General features: G+C 30.6%; 1 pseudogene; it reads right to left on the bottom strand.

Moving 5' to 3' along the window:
* Nucleotides 1-10095: 10095 nt before the first annotated feature.
* On the bottom strand, nt 10096-12059 carry LOC141704436 (glucan endo-1,3-beta-glucosidase-like; annotated as a pseudogene).
* Between the last annotated feature and the right edge of the window lie 11728 nt (nt 12060-23787).

The raw sequence follows: 23787 nt of genomic DNA, 5'->3' as shown, positions 1-23787 counted from the left end.
AAGAATAGAAAGAAAGATAGAGAGAAAGAAAAAGAAAAAGAAAGAGAGATAGAGATAAATAGAGAGAGAAATAAAGAGACAGACATACTTCGTTATATGCCACTGATATTTTAATCGCATTGCATTCCATTGTCGTCCTTCGTAATTCCATCACGTCGCCTTACTTTGACTTGATCAGGATAACTCAGCTTAACTTGATTGGCATACCTTCGAATATTTGGAATGATAAAATCATGAAATTTCAAAAAGAAAAGAATTTGATACCATAACGGAACCAAAATCTGAATTTGACAAAGATATTATTAAAATTAAAGAATAACTGAGAGATCAATATGACCAAACGAACTTGGTATTGCGTGTCCAAATTAAGACACTACTAAAGGTTGTTAACCTTCATGTATTCACAACACACACAAGTGATGGCGTCCCATCCAACTCCTATCACAAAGACAGGTATACCTTGTGTCCCTTATAGTTAGGGTTGTTAATCTCAGTCAGAATAAAAGAATATTAAAGGTACCCAAATCAAATAAATAAAACTGGAAAGATTTCAAAGCTGATATTTTTGATGGAAATAAAGTCCTGAGAATAAAAATTCTGGCACAAAATGATTAAACTGGTGTTAGGGATTATGTCTTCTAACTGATATTTCCTTTTGAGAGAAGTCAAAAGAATTTATAGAAAAAGAAGGTATTACCAAAGTCTTAATATTTATCTCCAATTTGAACTCTCCAGTTGACTCGCCATCTGATTCTAGACGCTTCTTCATATTCCAAAGATATCGATAATCTTCATCTTCGTCGAATCATAGTCTCGGAAGATTCCACAATAGAAGTTTGCAGCTTCCTAGAGTTCCATCCAGCTCAGCAGAATCATCTGAAATGAATGTGCCTATCTTAACTTATTCGTTGGTACTATATCCAATAGTCTAACAGGAACTCGATATGAGCTCAAACGTCCTCACATAGCTATACACACTCCTACACACTCTCGTTTCTAGTTTACTATAACCTCGGCTTTGATACCAACCTGTAACGCCCCCAAATCCGGGGTCAGAGGATTTGGTCGTCACTATGAAATCTCAATCCAAATTAACCTGTTAAATCGAAATACAAATGCCAGCGGAAGATATTTATCATTTACGACCCGAAACTACACCCAAGATCTTTTAAGGTTACATTTCTAGAAACAAGATATCCAAATTCCATCAATAAATTTTTAACTTTCTTGTAAAACTCTTTTTAACAAAATCCAATTCAAAACTAAACCCACTAGTATAACTTTGAAATGAAGTATACTAGGCCCAAATAAAATACACAACTATAATATAATATAATATAAACAACTTTATATAATAAAACTTACACTAGTTCGCAAACCCTGGACCAACCACCTTCCAAGAGCTTCTTCTTTGCTTCCTTGAATTACACAGTTAAACAGCGCAAGCTAATCCTCACTGGAGGTTAAATTTAAAAACAGGCAAGTATGAGCGAAAGAAATGCTCAGTAAGTTCAGTATAATATATATATATGGTCTTTTGATATAAAACCGACATCTGCATTAGAGCAGAATATTTAAAATCATAATTGCTGAAACAGAAAATTTATTAAAAATCGGATAATTGTTTCTCACTGTATTTAAAACTCTTTTTGATATTTTCGAGCGAAAAGCTTCAATAATACTTTGAATCTTGACGAGGATAAAACTCGTAAAACTGTGTTTACGGAAATATCGTAAACAACAACGTGAAACAGTGATTATGGACTAAATCATAAACTTTATTCAAAACCAAAACACTTGATAAATCATACCTTATAATATTATCAAAAGCAATATAATAATTTAGATTGGAATCCTCAAACGACGGTGTGTTGCCGCCGGTGATCAGCCGCGGAGCAACACCGGTATGCCGAAGCATATCCAACTAAATAAAGGGGTACCCAAGGCACATATCGGCCTAGCAAGATGTTATATCCTGTATAACACATAGCTCACACTGAACCGCCGCCACGGCCTCTTACGCAACCATCCAATCTCAAAACGTTTTATTGAGAGGGGTCATAATACTCGACACCCTTATAAACTTTTATTCCCCCATTTACTTGGGTAGGAATACTCGCAAAACCAACTCCTTTTTTCTCAAAACCCAAAACATTTATAAATTCATTTATTTGATAAGTAAAAATCACTTAGCTATTCTGAACATAGAATAGCAGAAGAGTACTTGCATAAATAGAATCATTTAATTCAGCGATATGTAAAACATTTATCTATTCCAAATTGAGAATAAGGAAAGAAATACTTGCATTAGAAAATTTAAAATAAATATCACTTGAATGATAAGTGATGATAGGGATACATGCCTTTGAGATTTAGCAGTTAGTCACACTCGCAATGACACATCTATTCTGACATTCTGTCTCAAAACATCACTGTCTTTCTTTTCAACACTTTACTGATATACTGCTCCTGCGATTGCTAGAAGCCAGATATCCAATACCATTCCATTCCATTCTTTATCCAATGTATTTCCCTGATCAACTCGAATGATCTGCATCTATAATTAAAAGATATAACTTTAATCGTCTAAACGATAATTACTCGACGAACTGCGCGTGAAAACCCTACCGTCTACCCATACGATAGCCCACACATAAATAAAACATCCAAATACAAGACTTATGACCCACGTATACACGTAATTCACATAGCACGTAAATACATAACTCACGTATCACATAATTCATATAGCACATACCTCGGTTCGTCAAAAGGTTTGACTCGGTACTATATGAATTTAAAACGGGTCAAAATATGATTTATTGATCAATAAACGACTCAAAATGATTTGCAAAAACAATCGAGTCCCCGAAACAAAAGAATTTAGGTCTAAAAAGTATTTTTAAAGAAAGCAAAATATTTTTCTGAGTCTATACGCGTTCGTTTCGTAATAAACGGATGAACAGTTTATTTAATACGAATAAAATAATAATAAATCATTTAATAATATTTATCGAGCTTTAATAATATTTTAAAACTCGAAACTATTTTTCGGAATTTTTAAATCATAAGAAATAATTAACTCTAATTAAATAATCAATTAAAATTCATTAACTAAATAATTTGGATTTATTTTCGAATAATAATAAAAATAATAATCTTCAGAACTAAAAATAATATTTTCTTGGAAATCGGACAGCACCTCCTCTATTTCTCGGACTGCTAGTCGATATCATATCGGCACAACCAACGACAATCAACACAGTAATTCATATTTACGCGTATAAACACTCCAGATATGAATAACACGGTCAAAATTACTTTTACAACCAATTCAAAAATTACGAAATAAATATATAAACACTAACATGCTATAATATACCCAAAATATAAAAGCGGATTCTCGGAATCCTTACCCAAAATAAATTCTGGTCACCCCGAGGAGAATATCTGATGTCCGGAAAATATCTTCAGAAAAATTCAAAATTAATAGTCATAGACATATACACGCTGAGATGCCATGTGGAGTAATCAACACCGTCATACTCCTTTTTAATGTCCCGAAAATAAATTAAAACGGAAATATAACGGAAATATGCCCCGCAAATTATCTCCTCAAAATCTTGCAAAATATATACCTAGGCGTAGGTATCGAAGTGCTAATCGTTTATATATATAATAACTGAAATTTGGATGAACGGTTTGAGAGATATGAATTTTTGAAAATTGAAAAGTATATAAACAGGGAGGGACAGAGAGACATAGAGAAGGGAGAGGGTCTGGCGGTGGGGTACGCCAGCTTAGTTTATAGGATTTTTCTTTTTGTTTTTTTAACAGAGAAAGCAACACACGTATCCTTATTTATACCTGAAAATTTTGCTTTGCCCCGCATTTCTCAACTTATCGAATAAACGCGCCGGTAAATAAAACCAGAAAAATGACCAAACAAATTCAAAAATTCTCAGAATAATTAGAAAACTAGTAAAATAAAAATTTCATAATTTTTAAAATATTTTTGAGTTTAACATCAAACCCGCATTTTACAATTAACGAACCGAGCTGCACTAGAAACAAATTCAGAAAATCATGAAAATAGTCTTAAAATGTTACAAATATCCCGAAGTTTATATAAAAATAAATTTCATAATTTTAAAATACTTTTTGAAACGCAATTTATACCCGCTTTTAACAATTAAAGGATTCAACGCGCGGATAAAATTAATCCCAAAAATTCTCAAAATAATTTTAAAATTTTCAAAATATTCCAAACTTAGATCAATATGAGTTTCGTAATTTTTGAAGAATTTTGAAATTAAATACGGATTTTGCAAATAAATGAAATCGGAAAATCATATAGGGCTAAATAATTGATGAAATATTGATTTCTAAATTTTATAAAATTCCAAAAATAATTATTGTAATTATAAAGTCATAAAAATAATTTTAAAGATAATTTAAATATTTATTAAATTAGATTTTTAATAAAAATCACTTTTAATGACAAAAACAAAATGATACGACTCAGTAATTAATAATACAAATAATCCTCAATCACAATTGAGTCACACACAATTAATATTACATACAACACATAGCAGACAGAATATCCATCCAATCCCTAATATTACTAAACGAACTCAATTTACCGATATCAATAAAATGATCGATTTTCAAATAAACTTTTGAAAATAATACATTTAAGTAAATATTTTTAGAAATTAATAAGGATCGATATAATACTTAACAATTAGCACATTACCATTTAATAACACAAACTCATCAAACAAGAATAAAACATCCACCATTTTATTCCCTCCTAATCAAAAAACCACCTAAACATATTCAAATAATAATAATAATAATAATAATAATGAAAAAATATGGAATATCACATCATAATACTTAAAATAAGAAATATTTTATTACAGTGCAATTTATGTAAGAATAAATCATTCATGGAAAAAATATACAAAATTTAGTCTTCTTTAATTTTAGATTATATCCCTAATTATAGTTTTCTAAAACAATATTATATACGTGTTTGAATCCATTTTGCAAAGTAGCTAAACAACATTAAATAAATATATGGATGAACTCAAGATAGCTAGTACTTATATATTTTTCTGAATTTATTGAAAAGTTCTTACTGAAAAGTTCTTACTGAATTGAGTTCTTAAGAAAATCAACCTATACCAATTCATGAATGATAATGAATGATAATGATGTAATTTCAATACACCTTAAGCATCATCACTTCATAAAAATGAATGTTTAAATAAACATTCAATTCATTTCGTTCATAATTATGAAAATACTGGATAACCTATATATAACACTGCAAATGGATGACTAGTTTTGGGCCTAATACATACTCTTTATCCAGGCCCAGTACCAAACTTGGACTCGAATATCACAAGGCTTGTGTGTGAAATATGTGTTAAACTCAAACTGAGTTAACTCAGCAAGGGCAATCCAGAACTTGTGAGGTTTTCATTATTTTTTTAAACATGTTTCATTAAAATCGACTGATTTTGGTGGAATTTATTTTTGGGCGGGAGATTCAAATTTTACCGAAAAATATAAATTCCACCCTCTTAAAAGTCACCGACTTGTTCAGGTCGATTTTACATAAAAGCCACTGAATGCGGTTGATTATAGTTAAATTCAACCATTTTTTGGGGTGGATTTTACTGATTTTTATATTAGTGATATTATCATTTATTATACTCCATTATTCAAGATAAAATTTTATATAATTATTATTTTATCAAATTTTATTTAGTAGTTTTTATTGTCACCATTGGATATGCTCCAACATTTCTAATTCTAAATGTACAATTGGAAAATAAATATGCAACTAAATTGTATAGAAAAGAGACTTTAGTAATACACGTATGATAGCTAGTCATGTTTTCAAATTGCCTTGAACATTTTAAAGAAAAGAAAGAATAAAAATAGTGGTCTCAACATCTATTAGTTACAATTTAAATATAGTGACTAAAAGTATCTGCTTGCTGGATGAGGTTTTCAGTGATTAGTATATATGTTTCATAACTTTCATCTTAAAATAGTTATTATGATTAATTCAATAAGTAATCATTTCTTTTGGAAATGGTGTTATTTACTACACACTACAAGAAATATGGTCATTTGAGACGGAAAACTTGCGACGGGAAAAAAATGTGCGCCCAACTTACGACGGAACAAAGTAAAAGGTCGTAATTATTTATGACGAAACTCAAAACCGCCGCAAGTTTAGTATTTTATCAATAAAATTATGCACGACACGATTAAACAAAAATAAAAATCTTTTAAAGTTGCGACGATTTGATTATTTCGTCGTAAGTTAAATATTTTTATTAAAATTTTAACTTAAAATTAAATAAAAAAATATTTTATCTAAATTTACGACGAAATATCTGTGACGGAAAAGATCGGATCATCCAATTTATGACGGAAATTAAAATGCGTCGTAAGTATCAAAGAGGGAAATTCAAAATTTTCCCCAAAATTTTGGCGGAAAAATGAAAATCATTTAAAGTTGCGACAATTTGATTATTTCGTCGTAAGTTAAATATTTTTATTAAAATTTTAACTTAGAATTAAATAAAAAAAATTATCTAAATTTGTGATGAAAAAGATCGGATCCACCAATTTACGACGGAAATTAAAATTCGTCGTAAGTTAACAAAGAGGAAAATTCAACTTTTTTCCCAAATTTTTTGCGGTAAATTTGACTTTTCTCAAATTAGCACATGATTTTAGATAATTTCAATTTTTAAAAAATATTATTTCATGATCCAACCATATTAATGTCAGCATTTATTTATTTGCGTGACATTTTAGAAATTTCAGAAAAAAAATTAAATATTTTGATAAAATCATTTAATATAAAATTATTTTGATATGATATTTTAGTTTATAACTAATATATATGTGACCTCCATACAGTTGGATCATTGAAAATATTTTTAAAATAATCGAAAACCCAATTTATGATTCAACACTAGTTAGTTATATTAGTCAATCCCATGATTAACTATTAAAATGTCAAACCAAATAAAATTATTTTGATATGAATTTTTGGTTATATCACTAATATATATCTATTGATATCCATATGGTTGGATCGTTGAAAAATATTTTTAAAATAATCATAACACCAATTCAGGATTAAACTCTAGTTAGTTGTATTGGTCAAACCGATGATTGACTGTTAAAATGGCAAACCAAATAAAATTATTTTGATATGAAAATTTGGTTATATCATTAATATACATATCTATTGACTTCCATACGGTTGGATCGTTGAAAAATATTTTTAAAATAATCAAAACACCAATTCAGGATTAATGTCTAGTCAGTTGTATAGGTCAAACCAATGATTGACTGTTAAAATGGCAAATCAAATAAAATTATTTTGATATGAAAATTTGGTTATATCATTAATATATATATCTATTGACATCCATATGGTTGGATCTTTGAAAAATATTTTTAAAATAATCAAAACACCAATTCAGGATTAAACTCTAGTTAGTTGTATTGGTGAAACCGATGATTGATTGTTAAAATGTCAAACCAAATAAAATTATATTGATATGAAAATTTGGTTATATCATTAATATATATATATATATATATTGACATCCATATGATTAGATCGTTGAAAAATATTTTTAAAATAATCGAAATACCAATTCAGGATTAAACACTAGTTCGGTGTACTAGTCAAACTGATGATTGACTATTAAAATGGCAAACCAAATAAAATTATTTTGATATGAAAATTTGGTTATATCGTTAATATATTTATCTATTGACATCCATACGGTTGGATCGTTGAAAAAATATTTTTAAAATAATCAAAACACCAATTCAGGATTAATCTCTAGTTAGTTGTATAGGTCAAACCGATGATTGACTGTTAAAATGGCAAACCAAATAAAATTATTTTGATATGAAAATTTGGTTATATCATTAATATATATATCTATTGACATCCATATGGTTGGATCGTTGAAAAATATTTTTAAAATAATCAAAACGTCAATTCAGGATTAAACTCTAGTTAGTTGTATTGGTGAAAACGATGATTGACTGTTAAAATGGCAAACCAAATAAAATTATATTGATATGAAAATTTGGTTATATCATTAATATATATATATATATATATATTGACATCCATATGGTTAGATCGTTGAAAAATATTTTTAAAATAATCGAAATACCAATTCAGGATTAAACACTAGTTCGGTGTACTAGTTAAACTAATGATTGACTATTAAAATGACAAACCAAATAAAATTATTTTGATATGAAAATTTGGTTATATCGTTAATATATTTATCTATTGACATCCATACGGTTGGATCGTTGAAAAATATTTTTAAAATAATCATAACACCAATTCAGGATTAAACACTAGTTTAGTGTACAAGTCAAACTGATGATTGACTGTTAAAATGGAAAACCAAATAAAATTATTTTGATATGAAAATTTGGTTATATTATTAATATACATATCTATTGACATCCATACGGTTGGATCGTTGAAAAATATTTTTAAAATAATCAAAACACCAATTCAGGATTAAACTCTAGTTAGTTGTATTGGTGAGAACGATGATTGACTGTTAAAATGGCAAACCAAATAAAATTATTTTGATATGAAAATTTGGTTATATTATTAATATACATATCTATTGACATCCATACGGTTGGATCGTTGAAAAATATTTTTAAAATAATTAAAACACCAATTCAGGATTAAACTCTAGTTAGTTGTATTGGTCAAACCGATGATTGACTGTTAAAATGGCAAACCAAATAAAATTATTTTGATATGAAAATTTGGTTATATCATTAATATACATATCTATTGACATTCATACGGTTGAATCGTTGAAAAATATTTCTAAAATAATCAAAACACCAATTCAGGATTAAACTAACTCTAGTTAGTTGTATAGGTCAAACCGATGATTGACTATTAAAGTGGCAAAACAAATAAAATTATTTTGATATGAAAATTTGGTTATATTATTAATATACATATCTATTGACATCCATACGGTTGGATCGTTGAAAAATATTTTTAAAATAATTGAAACACCAATTCAGTATTGAACACTAGTTCGGTGTACTAGTTAAACTGATGATTGACTATTAAAATAGCAAACCAAATAAAATTATTTTGATATGAAAATTTGGTTCGATCATCCATTAACATACTTTATTAATATTTAAATAGTGACACTTACCAAGTTGCCAGGCATAAACAAAATACAGGTACCAAAAATATGAAAATCAGAGTGATCATGGAGTAAATATTTTTAAAATAATATAAAAACAATGTAATTAAACCATAACCCAATATTAATGAGGGATGACCTGGGATTTAAAACCATAACCCAAATAATTTCATTTTAAAGTTCCTCTAGGACACTCGTCCAGGCCGGATCTGCAAGGTTCTTGTCAATTTTAGCATCCGGGACCTATTGCGTATTAGTGCATGAATTCAAATGAGAAATTTAAAATGTTAGTGACCCTAACTTTAAAACCAAAGTTTGTCTCTCAGAAAGTATAAAACAGTTAAGAATTCTTCAAACGTTTAATGACATTCATACCAAATTGACCAGGACCAGGTCATTCAGTTAATGTCACTAAACTATGCTTTAATATATGCGGTAAATTAATTTAATAAACCCCTTTTGCAAATTTGATTTTGTACTCTTGCCAATACTATTATACTTTTTTATGGCAGGAAGATCAGAATTTAAGTGCTGCTGCAAATTTAAGTGTTTCAGGTGATCAAATTTATAAAAAGCAAAATACAAATCACTAAGAAACATATTCGATGGAGTACTAAGAAAAAGTTACTCATCAAGTAACAGGCTGAGTAGTGAATGATGGAGTACGAAGAAACACGAGTAGTTTGACTGATCTGATACTCCCAATAAATAATATTCGATGAACCTGTCACTAATTACTAGAATTTCTATATCAAAATCACTTCTGAAGTATCTTGGAATCACTTGATGACTTATAGAAAGCCATGAAGCAAAATCAAATGAGAACAAAAAAACTTCATTATGCTTAATTTCTGGTTTTATTTATTTTTATTGCTTGCTAGAACGTACAAATGACAGCCAGACTGCAGTCTGGTGAAAACAAACTGATCTCAGACGTAAAAAAGTAGAATTACCCTCCTTAACGTGACTGTAATCTTTACGTGGTCCATATTGTCGATAATGGGCCTTATTTTCTTTATAGTCATAGCTCAAAAACTGAGTTGGTATTTGGGCTGCTGGTTGGGGTTGAAGAGCCCAAAATTTCTCTCAGTCTCCGCCCCTCCCTTGAGGTTTTCATCAAACATTGCAAATATGTAAGCTTCTATAAGTTTCCCTGGTCTTTTTGGTGTCCCATTATTTTTAACGTGATAGATTAAATTTCCAATATAAGTTCCTGCGTTTTGTAGACTTGCCTCTCTATCGCCTGCAGAAGGCCATCCACTCTCTGACACAATAATCTCGATGTTCGGACCACCAGCTCTCTCAACAGCCGAATACATAGTATCTAGCAATGCATCAAAAAGGTTCCAGTATGTCCGACTGCCATCAGATACGACCACATTTGGTGATGTAAACGTAGCATATTGAAGACTTATCTGAGAACTTCCTAGCAAGCTAATATAAGGGTAAATATTTGCTAGCAGTGGCAAATTGTTTTGGGCTAAAAACTGAATGATTGGCCCCATGAACCCTTTTGCACTATCTTGGAATGAACCCTGTGACGGAGGATATCCATTAGTGACACCTGAGTACGTTGCGGTGGAAACCTATATGATTTTGCAGTCCTGCTGCCACAATTGCATCATGCACATTTTTCATAGCCGGAAGAACATAACTAACATATTGGGAAGTACCCCGGTTTGGATTCGGATCAACTTCATTTCCGACAGCAATGTAACGTAAATTTACTCCTGGCGTGTAACTTTCTACATTATTTTGAACCCATGTTCTTGCTGCAGCGGGATCTTGAAGGGATTGAAGGTCAGAGTTCGGCACATCAAGAATGACCTCTATGCTTGTTCCTCTGAGAGCTTGAAGTGCTGCCTGATCTGGATCGTAGAGTCTTATCTTTCCGATTCGATTGGCTTTGAACAGATTGATTGTTGCCTGTTGAGATGGCAAATTATTTCCGTTTCTCCCATAACACACACCTACTGATTGTGCTTCTGTAAATGCAGGCATGCAAGAAGTGATTAGTATTTTACTAAAAATTTCATACACATGCATTAATTCAAGGAAAATGTTATTTCCATAACATTTTTTTTGTTTCCTGTTTCGGGAGCAATGAGATGTGAAATTACCAGATTACCTTTGCCTTAATCTTTTCGGGGCATTTTTATTCACTACAAGAAAATATGACTAAAAATGATTGATTAAAAAGTGACCGTGCTAAAAGTGAATATTCACGGTTGCTTATAAAGTCAACTCAAATAACACACACAAAAATAGATTTGTGACCCACAACTTTCGACCGCACCTTAAAATAACCATAACCAGTCGGTCACTTCTACAAAATCACCACTAACAGTCACATATATTTATTGAACATCGGCGGAAAAATTCCTCCACAAAAGAATTTAAATTATTAGAAACTAAAATATACCGAAATTGGTTGCAATTATAAAACTGACTGAAATCTAATTTTTATATCTTTGTCCCCAGCGAAAAATTTGCCGTCAATAAATTTTTCAAATTTCAAAACTTTTGATACTCCAAGTTAATTAACACCCCTGTTTAAACTCATTTAGAATGAGTACTATCAATGATGCCAAATGATGCCTCGAGGTTGAATCTCAGATGCGAATTTGGTACTTAAACATAAAATTTATTATTAAATACACATGCACGACAAATAAAATGTTTGAGATAAACCTGTTATTTGAATGGCATGCATAAAGATCCCAAGAAACAGAAATGAAGACTGCATAAATCCTAGCTTAGACATGGCAAAAATTGTATATAAATTGTACGTGTTCAAATATTTAGTGTATTAACTCAGAAACTCTTATTACACTTATATAATAAGTGTTTTGACAGAGATAGGACTTGGGGTCATACGGTCGTTTTCTTGAAAACTCGTCCATACGTTGTTTGCTTATTTTCGATGGTTTAGCAGCCGAGATGAAGCTACATTCGGTCTTATTCACGAAGTACGTGTACAAACTATCACGTGGTATAATTAAACCAAACATACTGGATATATATCTGCTTAGAAAGAAGAGTATTTTTATGAAGTTTTTTTTTACTAAATTGTGTACAGGGGATTCAAGAATTATTTTTTTTGAATTCTTTTGTCATATTTTTTATTTTGCGGAGAATACTTTTATATTTTCTTGAATGATTTATAAATGTTAAAAAAGCGTTAAATTTTCCCTGGAAGTACTTAAAATTAAGGATGACAACATCATTTACCTCTCACTTTTAAGTTATATAAATCAGAAATAAGTATATATGCCAAGATAGACTCAGAAAATTCTATTTCTAATTCTTTCTTTTGTTTTCTTCTCACCGTTATTTTTCAACTTAAAACATTATTTATCTTATTGAACTAAAACACGATATGTTCTCTGTTTGTCCTCCAAGTCTCTGTTTAATAAAATAAAATAATTATATTATAATTATTATTAATAATGATATAATTGTAAATATTTTCTTAAATAGAAAGGTTAGGTTAATAATAATAATTATTATTATTAATAATGATATAATATTTGGAATCTGAGGTAACATCAAAAATAGAAAACATAGGAGAAACGATTTACACATTGTGCATGAGGTATTGCACGCAAAAGGGCGTGATAATTTTGGTGAAGTTCTCTTTGATCTAATCCGAGAGGCTGCTTATCTCTCTAATTAAGTTCCCAAAAGCTGGCCAAATATGAACCTTATAAGTTAGTAGTAGGGTTGCGAATTTGCCATTCAAGCAGCCAGTGTCCTAATCATAAGACAAAGTCGATTTTGGAGTTAGATAACGTTGTTACACCATCTGCGAATAGTACAAACAAATCAGCCGTCTGTGCAAATAACAGAACATGTGAGAAACTATAAATAAACGAAAGAAATGATATAATCAGAGAGAGTTCTCGAGTAAGGTGGAAGAAACCGTCTCTTTAAAGTTATTTCATCTCGCACTATATGTGCAAGACGATAGCCTCCCATCCATTATATAATAAAAAAACGGCTATTTTATGCGAACAACACCTTCAGCGATAGAATAGAGTAAGAAACTATCACCAGAAAACAAGGAAATATTAAATTTTATGTTTACGAGGCACTGTGTTTTATTTCGAGGAAACATTAACCCTAGGCCTTATAATAATATTATATAGGATCGAGGAAATTTGTGCGTTATTTTATGTAATTAATTAAACGTGTTAATTAATTAGTTGATTAATAAATCAATTCATAAATGAATCATATTACTATTCAAATCAAATATAATTATTCTTATCAAAATCCAATTAATTATTTAAGAGGCCACATCTGGTGGATATTAAATTTAACAAAAGTAGTTTGGATTTATCCGGGCCAATTTTCAGCTACAATCGTGTTCGCACGTCGCACAAGCAGAAAAACCCAAACCCTTCCGAAGCTTCAAATTGGCCTCGAAAGCCTACAATTTACGGCCACTGCGCGCCAGCGTAGGTGACGGAAACGGAGCAACACATAACAACACAACAACACAAGTGAACACTACACAAATATCTTACTATATATTAAGCTATGAAAAACTCTTTTACATTTTAATGTCAGACTTAAGGTTTGTCTCATAAATTGTTTTCTTGGAGCATCTGCAACTTAAGCAAAAATGTTGCTTTTGTTTTTCCCAATATTTCCATTTCTATTCTTCTTCTTCTTTCTTGCATCTTCAGTTTTCATTTCCTTAACAGGTGTCTTGGAATCTTGGTTGGCCATGGGCTTCTTTTCAGCTTTGGAAGTTGGAGTTTTTTCAGCATTTTTCTTCTCATTATCTTAATCAGCAATTTCTTGCTTTATGATCACCTCTTCTTCACTGAAATCTACTTCACATGCTTTAAAAATAGGTGAACCAACTTTTCTCAGCATAGCTGGGACATCTTCATTTTCTGTTGTTTTTCCTTTATCACCTACAGCTTTCTTGTTGCTATTCAAAGCATCATAATCAAGACCAATAGCTATGTTAGCACATGGCTTGTTCTTCTCATGGTACTGACCAACCAACTCAGATGCATTCCCGAATGATTTCAGTTTCACCTCATTCTTCTCAATCTTTTCTCTTAACACAGTTTCAATCTCATTGGCACACTTTAGCTTATTTTTCAAATATTCATTTTCTTGCTTGACTGACTCAAACTCCACAAGGATTAGATCCATCTTTTGCTTCTCACTCTCAAGCTTCTCATTAGCTTTTGTTAGCATACTGACTTCCTCAGTAGCTTCCACTAAGCTAGTGTGTATATGAAACATCTCCACACTCATTTTTTCCACAGTCTCCTTATATTGACTAGCATTTAAATCAATAGTGGTTAGAGTTGGTACCTTTAATTTTGAAATGGATGTTTCTCCATGCTCAAAAGTCATGAGTGCATAGTTTCAACCTCTTCATCCTCATCATTAACATCAGTATCATCCCAACTCTTTCCTTCTGCAATATAAGCTTTTCCAGACTGCTTCTTCAAGAGAGCTTCATACTTTGCTTCCAGTTCAAGATAGGCCTTGTCTTTATTCACCTTTTTAGGCTTTTTGCATTCAATAGCAAAGTGACCCAACTCATCATAGTTGAAGCACCTTATCTTTGATCTGTCCATATATCCTGTTTTGTAGCCACCTTTGCTAGCTGAATTGTGCTGAGATTTTGGTTTCCAATTATTACTGTTAGAAGATTGTCCCTTGCTTTTGAAAAATCTTGGCTTCTTGACTCTTATGTTGGAAAATTCCTAGCCAAGTAAGCCATGGATTGATCCATTTCATCTAACTCATCCAGGGTGTAATATTCATCTTCCTCCAGCTCCGATACAACTTGCTTCTGAGGTCCTTTATTCTTTTGTTCCACAGCTTGAACAATTGGAACTTGATCATCTTGCTCATCTTCACTTTCTTCTCTATCATTCACAATCAAAGCACTTGAACCATCAACAACATGACCATGGTGTGCTTTCAATGACTTTCTTTGCATCATTTCAAGTTCAAAAGTTTTCAAGATTCTATATAGAAATTCCAAAGTTATTCTGCTTAAATCTCTTCCTTCTATAATAGCTAATATTTTCTGTTCAAGATGGTCAGGAAGACCTAGCAGGAACTTTAGGTTAACCTCCTCAGCTTCATAATATTTATCATGTAGCTGCAAGTCATTTATCAATTTATTGAACCTTTCAAAAACTTCAGTGATACCTTCTTTTGGTTTAGCCAAAAACCCTCCATACTGAGAAACCAGAATCCTCCTTTGGTTTGACCTAACCTCCTCTGTTCCTTCACATAAGATCTCTATCTTCTCCCAGATTTGTTTGGCTATGTCACAGTTGACAATGTTGTTGTACATTATATTGTCAAGTGACTCTATTAAGATCAACTGCAAGCCACTATCTAGAGATACTATTTCTTTTTCAGTTTCATTATATTCTGAAGGATCTTTAGGAGCATAATATGCTGGAATGACCATGTCTCCATCTGTAGATTCCTCAACTCTTACCATGGGGGTGAAGGCCCATTCTTGATGATCTGAATGTATGAAGGAGTGGCCATCCTGATGAACAGTAACATTTTCTTTTTTCATAGTGCGTAGTTAGATCTGTTGAAGGTAGGAATTTTGATATTGCTAAAATTTTGTGTATTCATTCTTTCAAGATCTTTAATATGTTTACTTTCAGATTTTTCTCTGATACTACTTGTTGGGTAATGATTACAAAACAGAGGGGGGTGAATGTGTTTTGGACAATTTTAATGGCTTTTTAATTATCTTAAACTAGATGAACAAAGCAGATAAAAAATGTAACAATATTATATTAACGGAATTAAAGACAGTGCACACAATATTTCAAAACTCACTTAATTTTATATAAAAATCAAGCTAGTTTTTTGCTATAAATTTTTGGGTTTTTGGTATGTTAAGAACTCGGCTTCTCTCTTGAGAGTTACAAGATTTTTTCTAGATCTTTTTTGTTACTCTTAAAAAACAAAGCATCCAGTGTTTACTTTATAGAACAGTAAACACTGATTTAACACAGCATGCAATAGTATGTACTAAACCCTACTTTAAGTTAACTAAAACTTTCTATTTCTGGCTTAGTGTATCTTTGCAAATCGTGCATGTCTGTGACTTCTACTTTGTCAGTTAATCTTGGTCTTTGATCTTGTACTCTTCAAGTTGCATTTTGTAGACCTTTCAAATCAGTGATTGATTTGTTTGTTGATTGATAATCTTAGATATTTAACTGGTCTGCATTCTGTACTTGAGTTCTCCAGTTTTTTATATAGAGAACTCGACATCCCGATAAGTATAATGGCTTATCGAGATCTCTTATTAGTCTATAGTTGTTTTGACTTATCGAAGTCTCTGAGTTCTCTATAAGAGAATTAGGCTTGTCGAGGTCTCCAATCTTCATCTCTTCATTTTGGTTTATCAATATCTCTGAGTTCTCCGGTGAAGAAATTACTTGTCGATATCTCAGAGATCTCTAGTGATAATTTGACTTATCGATATCTCAGAGATCTCTAGTGATATTTTGACTTATCGATATCTTCAATCTTCATGTCTTCATTTTGGCTTGTCGATATCTCTGAGACTTCTCTAAAAGCTTTTCTTGACTTCTCAATAAGTCATTCTTGAGTTCTCGAATGACTTCTCTATAAGACTTAATCTGTGACTTGTAGATTTCTTGACTTAGAATATTTTTCCCAAAACAGATTTATTCAACTCCAAGCTTCTTCACATTGTCTCTGAGGCATGATCTTTATGATCTTCTTCCATAATTTGACTTATCGATATCTCAGAGATCTCTAGTGATATTTTGACTTATCGATATCTTCAATCTTCATGTCTTCATTTTGGCTTGTCGATATCTCTGAGACTTCTCTAAAAGCTTTTCTTGACTTCTCAATAAGTCATTCTTGAGTTCTCGAATGACTTCTCTATAAGACTTAATCTGTGACTTATAGATTTCTTGACTTATAATGTTTTTCCCAAAACAGATTTATTCAACTCCAAACTTCTTCACATTGTCTCTGAGGCATGATCTTCATGATCTTCTTCCATAATTTATTCTTAGGCTTGAGACTGTTTACAGAAAAATACTCCAGTCTAATCTATTTAAACTTTTACAAACTTAAGTGATATAATACGGAATGCAAACTTAGATTATCATACAACTTACTTAGTACTATTAATTTTGACTTAGTCTTGTTAAAGTACATGAATGTCTTGCATAACAAAAATTAAACATTATAAGTTTTATTGGTAGCCATCTGGTCATCTGCTATATTTTGGTCATCGTCTAAATATATAATTATCTTTAACATTAAACACTCTGATTAATAGATTAATATTTACAATATATTTAACGATGTTTAAAAATTATATTATTGAAACAGGATTAAAAAATTAAAATTGAAAAATAATTCGTTGGTCCATATAATGACATCGGGAAAAAAATTATATATATTGCTCATTCGGGCTAAAATAAAATAATTTTCAAACCGGACTAAAATAAAATTAAAAACAGACTAAGTACAGTTACTTGTATTTCGTTAATATAACAAGTTTATATAGTTATGTGTATTATTCTACATCTATATTATCTATATTATTTAAAATAATATTACAAATTAGAAAAAATTCGGTAGTCATCTGTATTTTGGTCATCCAGATTACATAAAGCACTCTTATTAATAAATTAAAGCACTCTCGTTAAAATTATTACTCCAATATAATTATACATAGACAAATAGAATTAGATCACCTCCGACCAAAACAAAATATTACATGTTATTCAGCCGGCAAAAAAAGATTATATTATTGAATCGGTGTAAAATAAAATTAAAATCAAAAGATAATTCGGTTGTAGGTATTATCCCTGGGATAAAAGTAATAACATGTGCTATTTATTCGGGTTTAAACAAAAAAATACTATTGAAACATACAAAAAAAAAAATTAGTTGGTTGAATTACTCGAATCTGGCTAAAACAAAATGATAAATACTACTGACGCAGTTAAAAAATTATATTATTGAAGCAGACTAAAACAGTTAAAATTGAAAAATTAAATAATGCATACTACTCATTCAGGCTAAAGTGAAATAATATTCGGTTTGGACTAAAATAAAATTGAAATGAACTAATTAATTATAATTACTTGAATTTAATTAATATAAAAAGTTTATATAATTATTGGTTTCTCATATATATATATATAAAATTTAAAAATAAAAATAGTAAATAAAAATTACTTAGAAGAACTGTGCATCACACGAATATAGCACTACAACTAATTAGTGTTTAGTCCTGAATTGGTATTTCGATTTTTTAAAAAATATTTTTCATCGATCCAACCGTACGGATGTCAATAGATATATATAAACTAGTCATATAATGAAAATTTTAGATCAAAATAATTTTATTTGGTTTGCCATTTGAAAAGTCAAGCATCAGTTTGACTAGTATAATCAACTACTGGTTAGTCCTGAATTGCTATTTCGATTTTTTTTAAAATATTTTTCATCGATCCAACCGTACGGTTGTCAATATATATATATATATATATATATATATATATTAGTGAGATAAAGAAAATTTCATATCAAAATAATTTTATTTGGTTTGCCATTTTTAAAGTCAAGTATCAGTTTGACTAATACAACTAACTAGTGTTTAATCCTGAATTGGTATTACGATTTTTAAAAAAATATTTTTCTTCGATCCAACCGTACGGATGTCAATAAAAATATTCTCTCCAATATTCATAATTTCAAAATATTCACTACCATTAAATAAGTTTTTTTATCAAAAAATAAAATTCTGAAAAATCATAAATACATCTGAATTCCATTGAAATATAATTTCAAAAAGGGCGGGAAATTTCCCTCACTTCTTTTCAAAAATTTTAAAAGTATGAGCGAATTTCCCTCTATTTTTAAATAAAAAATTTGACTGAAATCGGTTAAATTTAGGAGTGCCAAATAAAATATTTTTGCAGGAAAATTCCCTCTAGTTTTTTATTTGGGCTAAATTCAATCGAAAAAAAAATTCAACCATTTTCGTTTAAAATTGATTGTAGATACGACCATTTAAATATGACCGCTGGAATTCGACTGAGGCTAGTCGAATTTAGCCGTTTCCAAAGGATTCGACCGCCTGCGGTCGAATTTAACCCCTTTCAAATTTAAATCAGTTGTATTTAATCCTATTTTCTTTTAGTGTAGGTAATTTCTATTATAACTTTACTTTGATAACTCATGGGGCTTATATATAGTACTATACATATTTGTGACACTAAATGTTGGGGACCTTGAGTACAAGTCTTGTTGGCATTGGCTTAAGGCTAGGGCTATAAATGAACAGAACTGTTTTTAAACGAAATTCGGGATCGAGTCATTTAAGTGAACTCGGTTTGACTCGTTTTCTTAAACGAGTCAGTATTGAACATGAAAATGAACTCGGATAAATAAATAATCTGAGCTGAACTTTTTGTCTGTTCGGCTCGGACTCGGTTCGTTTAGTTCGGGTTCGGCTCAGACTCGGCTCTAACTGGGTAACTCGACTCGGATAAAGTTTATAAATAATCATTTAAATATTTTTATTAGTACATTTTTCATCATTAATTATAAATAATTTAATTATTTTAGAATTTTGGTTTATTTTTATTAATTTAACACTTAGTTGTTTCGTAAGTAAACTATCAAATTGTTATCATGATACATTCATCTCCAATTCTTCGTATTTCATAAACGCCATTAAATAACTTGGAATTTACATAAGTCCAATTTAAATAACAGCAAAATGTAATAAATTATGATATCGTCATTTTTAAAAGTAATGTACGATTTATAAAGTTACGAATGTCTCAATAATTAAAAAAATAAAATTGGTTATATTTTTAAAAGTCGCATTGGGAAATAAAATTATATAAAATAAGAAAAAAGTGTAGAGTGTGAATTTATAATTGTAAGATAAGACTAGTAGTTCATCTCAATACAACTTATAAAATTATAAACTGTAATTTAAGGTTATTCGATTGAAAAATTATGCAAATTATTAGTGGACAACTCGACTCGGCTCGAGTTTGATTCAGTTCGGTTGTTCGTGAACAAACTCGTGTTCGGCTCGGACTCACTTATAAACGAGTCAAGTTTGAACATCACTTTCCGCTTGGTTATTAAATTCGACTCAGCTCGACTCGGCTCGTTTAAAAAAAAAAGTTCTGCTTGACTCGGCTCGAAGAGAACTCGGTCTACTTAAGGCTCTTGAAATCGTCATCCTTCTGTTACCCTCTCATTTGTTAAATGCTTATTGGCCTTATATTTTATTGCTTGATTTATTTAAAATCACAGCTAAAAAAACAAGTTGGTATTTGTTCTTGTATGGTTTTAAACTTATTGACATACATCTGACTATTTGAGTGCATTTGGATGCTAAATTCCACAAATAAAGCAAGTCAATAAGGCAATGACATTAAAAGATTACTCCCTTCGTCCTAATGTTTCCCTTTCTGAATTTTCGTACTGTTCACGGTAAGCGATTGATTACTAATTTACATTTAATTTATAATATCAAACATAGTCATGAGTGATTTTGTTGGATTCGTATTTATGAGTACTTTAATATAATGAAGTTTTTATATTTAATATTAATATGAAATTAAAAATATTAACAATAAAAAATGTGCATGCAAACGTGTCCAACACAAATAGGAAACGTTTTTAGGGAGGGAGGGAGTATTATTTGCATTGCTTGCTAGAACGTACGCAGGGTTAAATGGCGTTTTGGTCACTCAAGTGACCACTAACTTTCACTTGGTCCCTAGCAATATTGAGAAGGTGCCTATGTCCTCTCTCAACTAATCCATTTTGTTGAGGAGAATAAGGACATGTGGTTTGATGGATAATACCAAAAGACTTGCACAAATCAGACACATTCTTATTCACAATTTCAGTACCATTGTCTGAACGAAACATCTTAATAGTGACATTAAATTGATTTTGAACATAAGTAATAAAATCAGATAAGAGTTTATGAACACAAGATTTATCACTTATCAAAAACAACCAAGTTGCTCTGGTCATGTCATCTACAAGAGTAAGAAAGTAAGAACAGTTGCCATGGGTTTTAACTCTATATGGACCCCAAAGATCCATATGTACAAGATCAAATGAATAAGAAGTACTACTAATACTGGATGTAAAAGAACTTCTAACTTGTTTAGATAAATGACAACTGTCACAAGAATGAGACATAGAAGATGTGCATTGAAAAGGACACAACTTCAATACAGCTATAGGCACATGCCCAGTTCTGGAATGCCAGAGATCAGTATTGCAGGATGGAGAAACAGTAAAAACACGAGAAGAAAGAGAAGACTTAGCGCTAGAGTTGAGGATGTACAATCCATTTTGTGCTTTACCAATCTCGAGGTCCCTCATCAATGCAGGGTCTTGAAGATAACACTTGTGATTGTTAAAAATCATAGAAGAATAATTGTTGGCCAAAAATTTTGAAACAGACAACAAATTGTACTTAAAATCAGGAACTCCTAAGACATTATGTAGAGTTATCTGCGGAGAGATATGCACTGAACCAATACAAGTAACCAAAGTATTATTACCATTTGGTAACTGCAGAAGTGACTGACAATTAATAGGATTCTGTAGCAAATGAAGATATGGAGGAACATGGTCAGTTGCTCCAGTATCAATATTCCATTCAGTCAAATTTGAAGTAGAAGAATTAACAGGACTAGCAAAGTGTAGAGTACCTGCTGTTGGATTTTTAATCGCAGCGGGGCATGGCAAAACACTTTTACACATATAAAATCCAAATAAAAGCATATAAAATGTGGTAAAAATATAGGATCGAATCTAACCTTTAAAATAATTCGGAGACAACGATCAGAGATCCTTAGCAGTTGCTCCTCAAGTGTGAAGCACTCCACCGGTATCCACCAAGAAAATGATGTTAAAGAGGAGGAAGGAGGTGGAGAGAATAAGGTTTTCCAAACTTTTTGGGTTTTTTTTGGGGTTCCAGGTTAGAATGAAAATAGGGTCTATAATAGTATATTTATAGGCAAAATTTTCAGCTGAAATTTTCCCATAAATAATAATATTATTATTCTCATTAATAATTAAAACACCTTTTAATTATTAATCCTTTTTCTAAACACTTTAGAAATAATTCTCTCTCTTGATTTAATTTCCAAAAATTAAATCCTTTAATTAATAATATTAAGAACTTTTCTTAATTAATTTATAATCAATTAAATCTCATTTAATCAATTATTAACTTTGCCAATTAATTATTTATTTCATAAATAAATAATTATCAGCCATTAATAATTAATTCCTCCACCATTAAATCATTCTCTTTTTATGGTGTGACCCTGTAGGTTCAATTTTAAGCCAGTAGTAGAAATAAATAATAATAAAACTATTTTATCATTATTTATATAAATTCTCTAATTTATTAAATATGATTAATTAATTAATCACATTTATTCTACATCGTGAGGGATACTTCTCAGCATATCGCGACTATCCGGATAACATGAATTCACTGCTTAGAATACCAAGAACCTATTCAGTGAATAGTTACCGTACAATAAACTCCTTCTACCCTACAATATCCCGATTAAATACAAGGCATGGATCTCGTGTCAAGCCTATCTAATTCAATCACTTGCTTACCATATACTATGCTTAGTTCTATGCAAATTAGAAACTCCTTTCTAATTTCATTCACTCTGGCCAGAGATTCCTGAACTAGCATAAGTGGATCAGCCTTGAACATTCGCTTCCTTCACTGGAAGGGGTAGATCCTATATTGATCATACACTATCTTCGTGTACAAATTCCTATACCCAGTAGAGCCCTAATAATTATCCCTGGAGACTAAGAACTAAACCAAAGCATAGTTCAGTGTACGCAAGATGACTATGATGACCTCAAGTCTAAGGATACTTGTACAACTATCACTATGTGAACAACTTCTGACACGTGAGTGAACTTCATCAGTTGTTCAGCTGGGCGAGTCATGTTCAGTGAACTTCTTCTATAATAAGCACCTACATACTAGCTATAGTGTCACCACACAAATGTCTATGAGAACAGACATCCTTCATAATGAAGCAAGCATAGTATGTACTGATCTTTGCTTATTATTAATTACCAGTTAGTAATCATATGACCAGGAACTATTTAAGTTTAGAGTTATCATCTTTTAGGTCTCACTATTATGATCTCATCATAATCTATAAAAAGCTTTACTCTAAACTATAGTATATCTTATTTAAACACTTAAATAGATAAAGCCCGTAATAAAAATAAAACAAGTATTTTATTAATATCAATGAAATCAAAACAGATTACATAAAAGTTATTCCTAAATCCTCATACATGATTGGACTTAGGACATATTCCTTTCAATCTCCCACTTGTACTAAAGCCAATCACTCTGGTATCTAATACCCATCTTATCTTTATGACGATCAAAGTGACTTTCATAAAGTATCTTTGTGAGTGGGTCTGCTAT

This window comes from Apium graveolens, unplaced genomic scaffold, assembly GCF_009905375.1.
Source record: "Apium graveolens cultivar Ventura unplaced genomic scaffold, ASM990537v1 ctg7847, whole genome shotgun sequence".
In the NCBI taxonomy this organism is placed as follows: domain Eukaryota; kingdom Viridiplantae; phylum Streptophyta; class Magnoliopsida; order Apiales; family Apiaceae; genus Apium; species Apium graveolens.
Note: the sequence above shows the minus strand (reverse complement) of the source record. Positions and strands in the feature narration are given on the sequence as shown.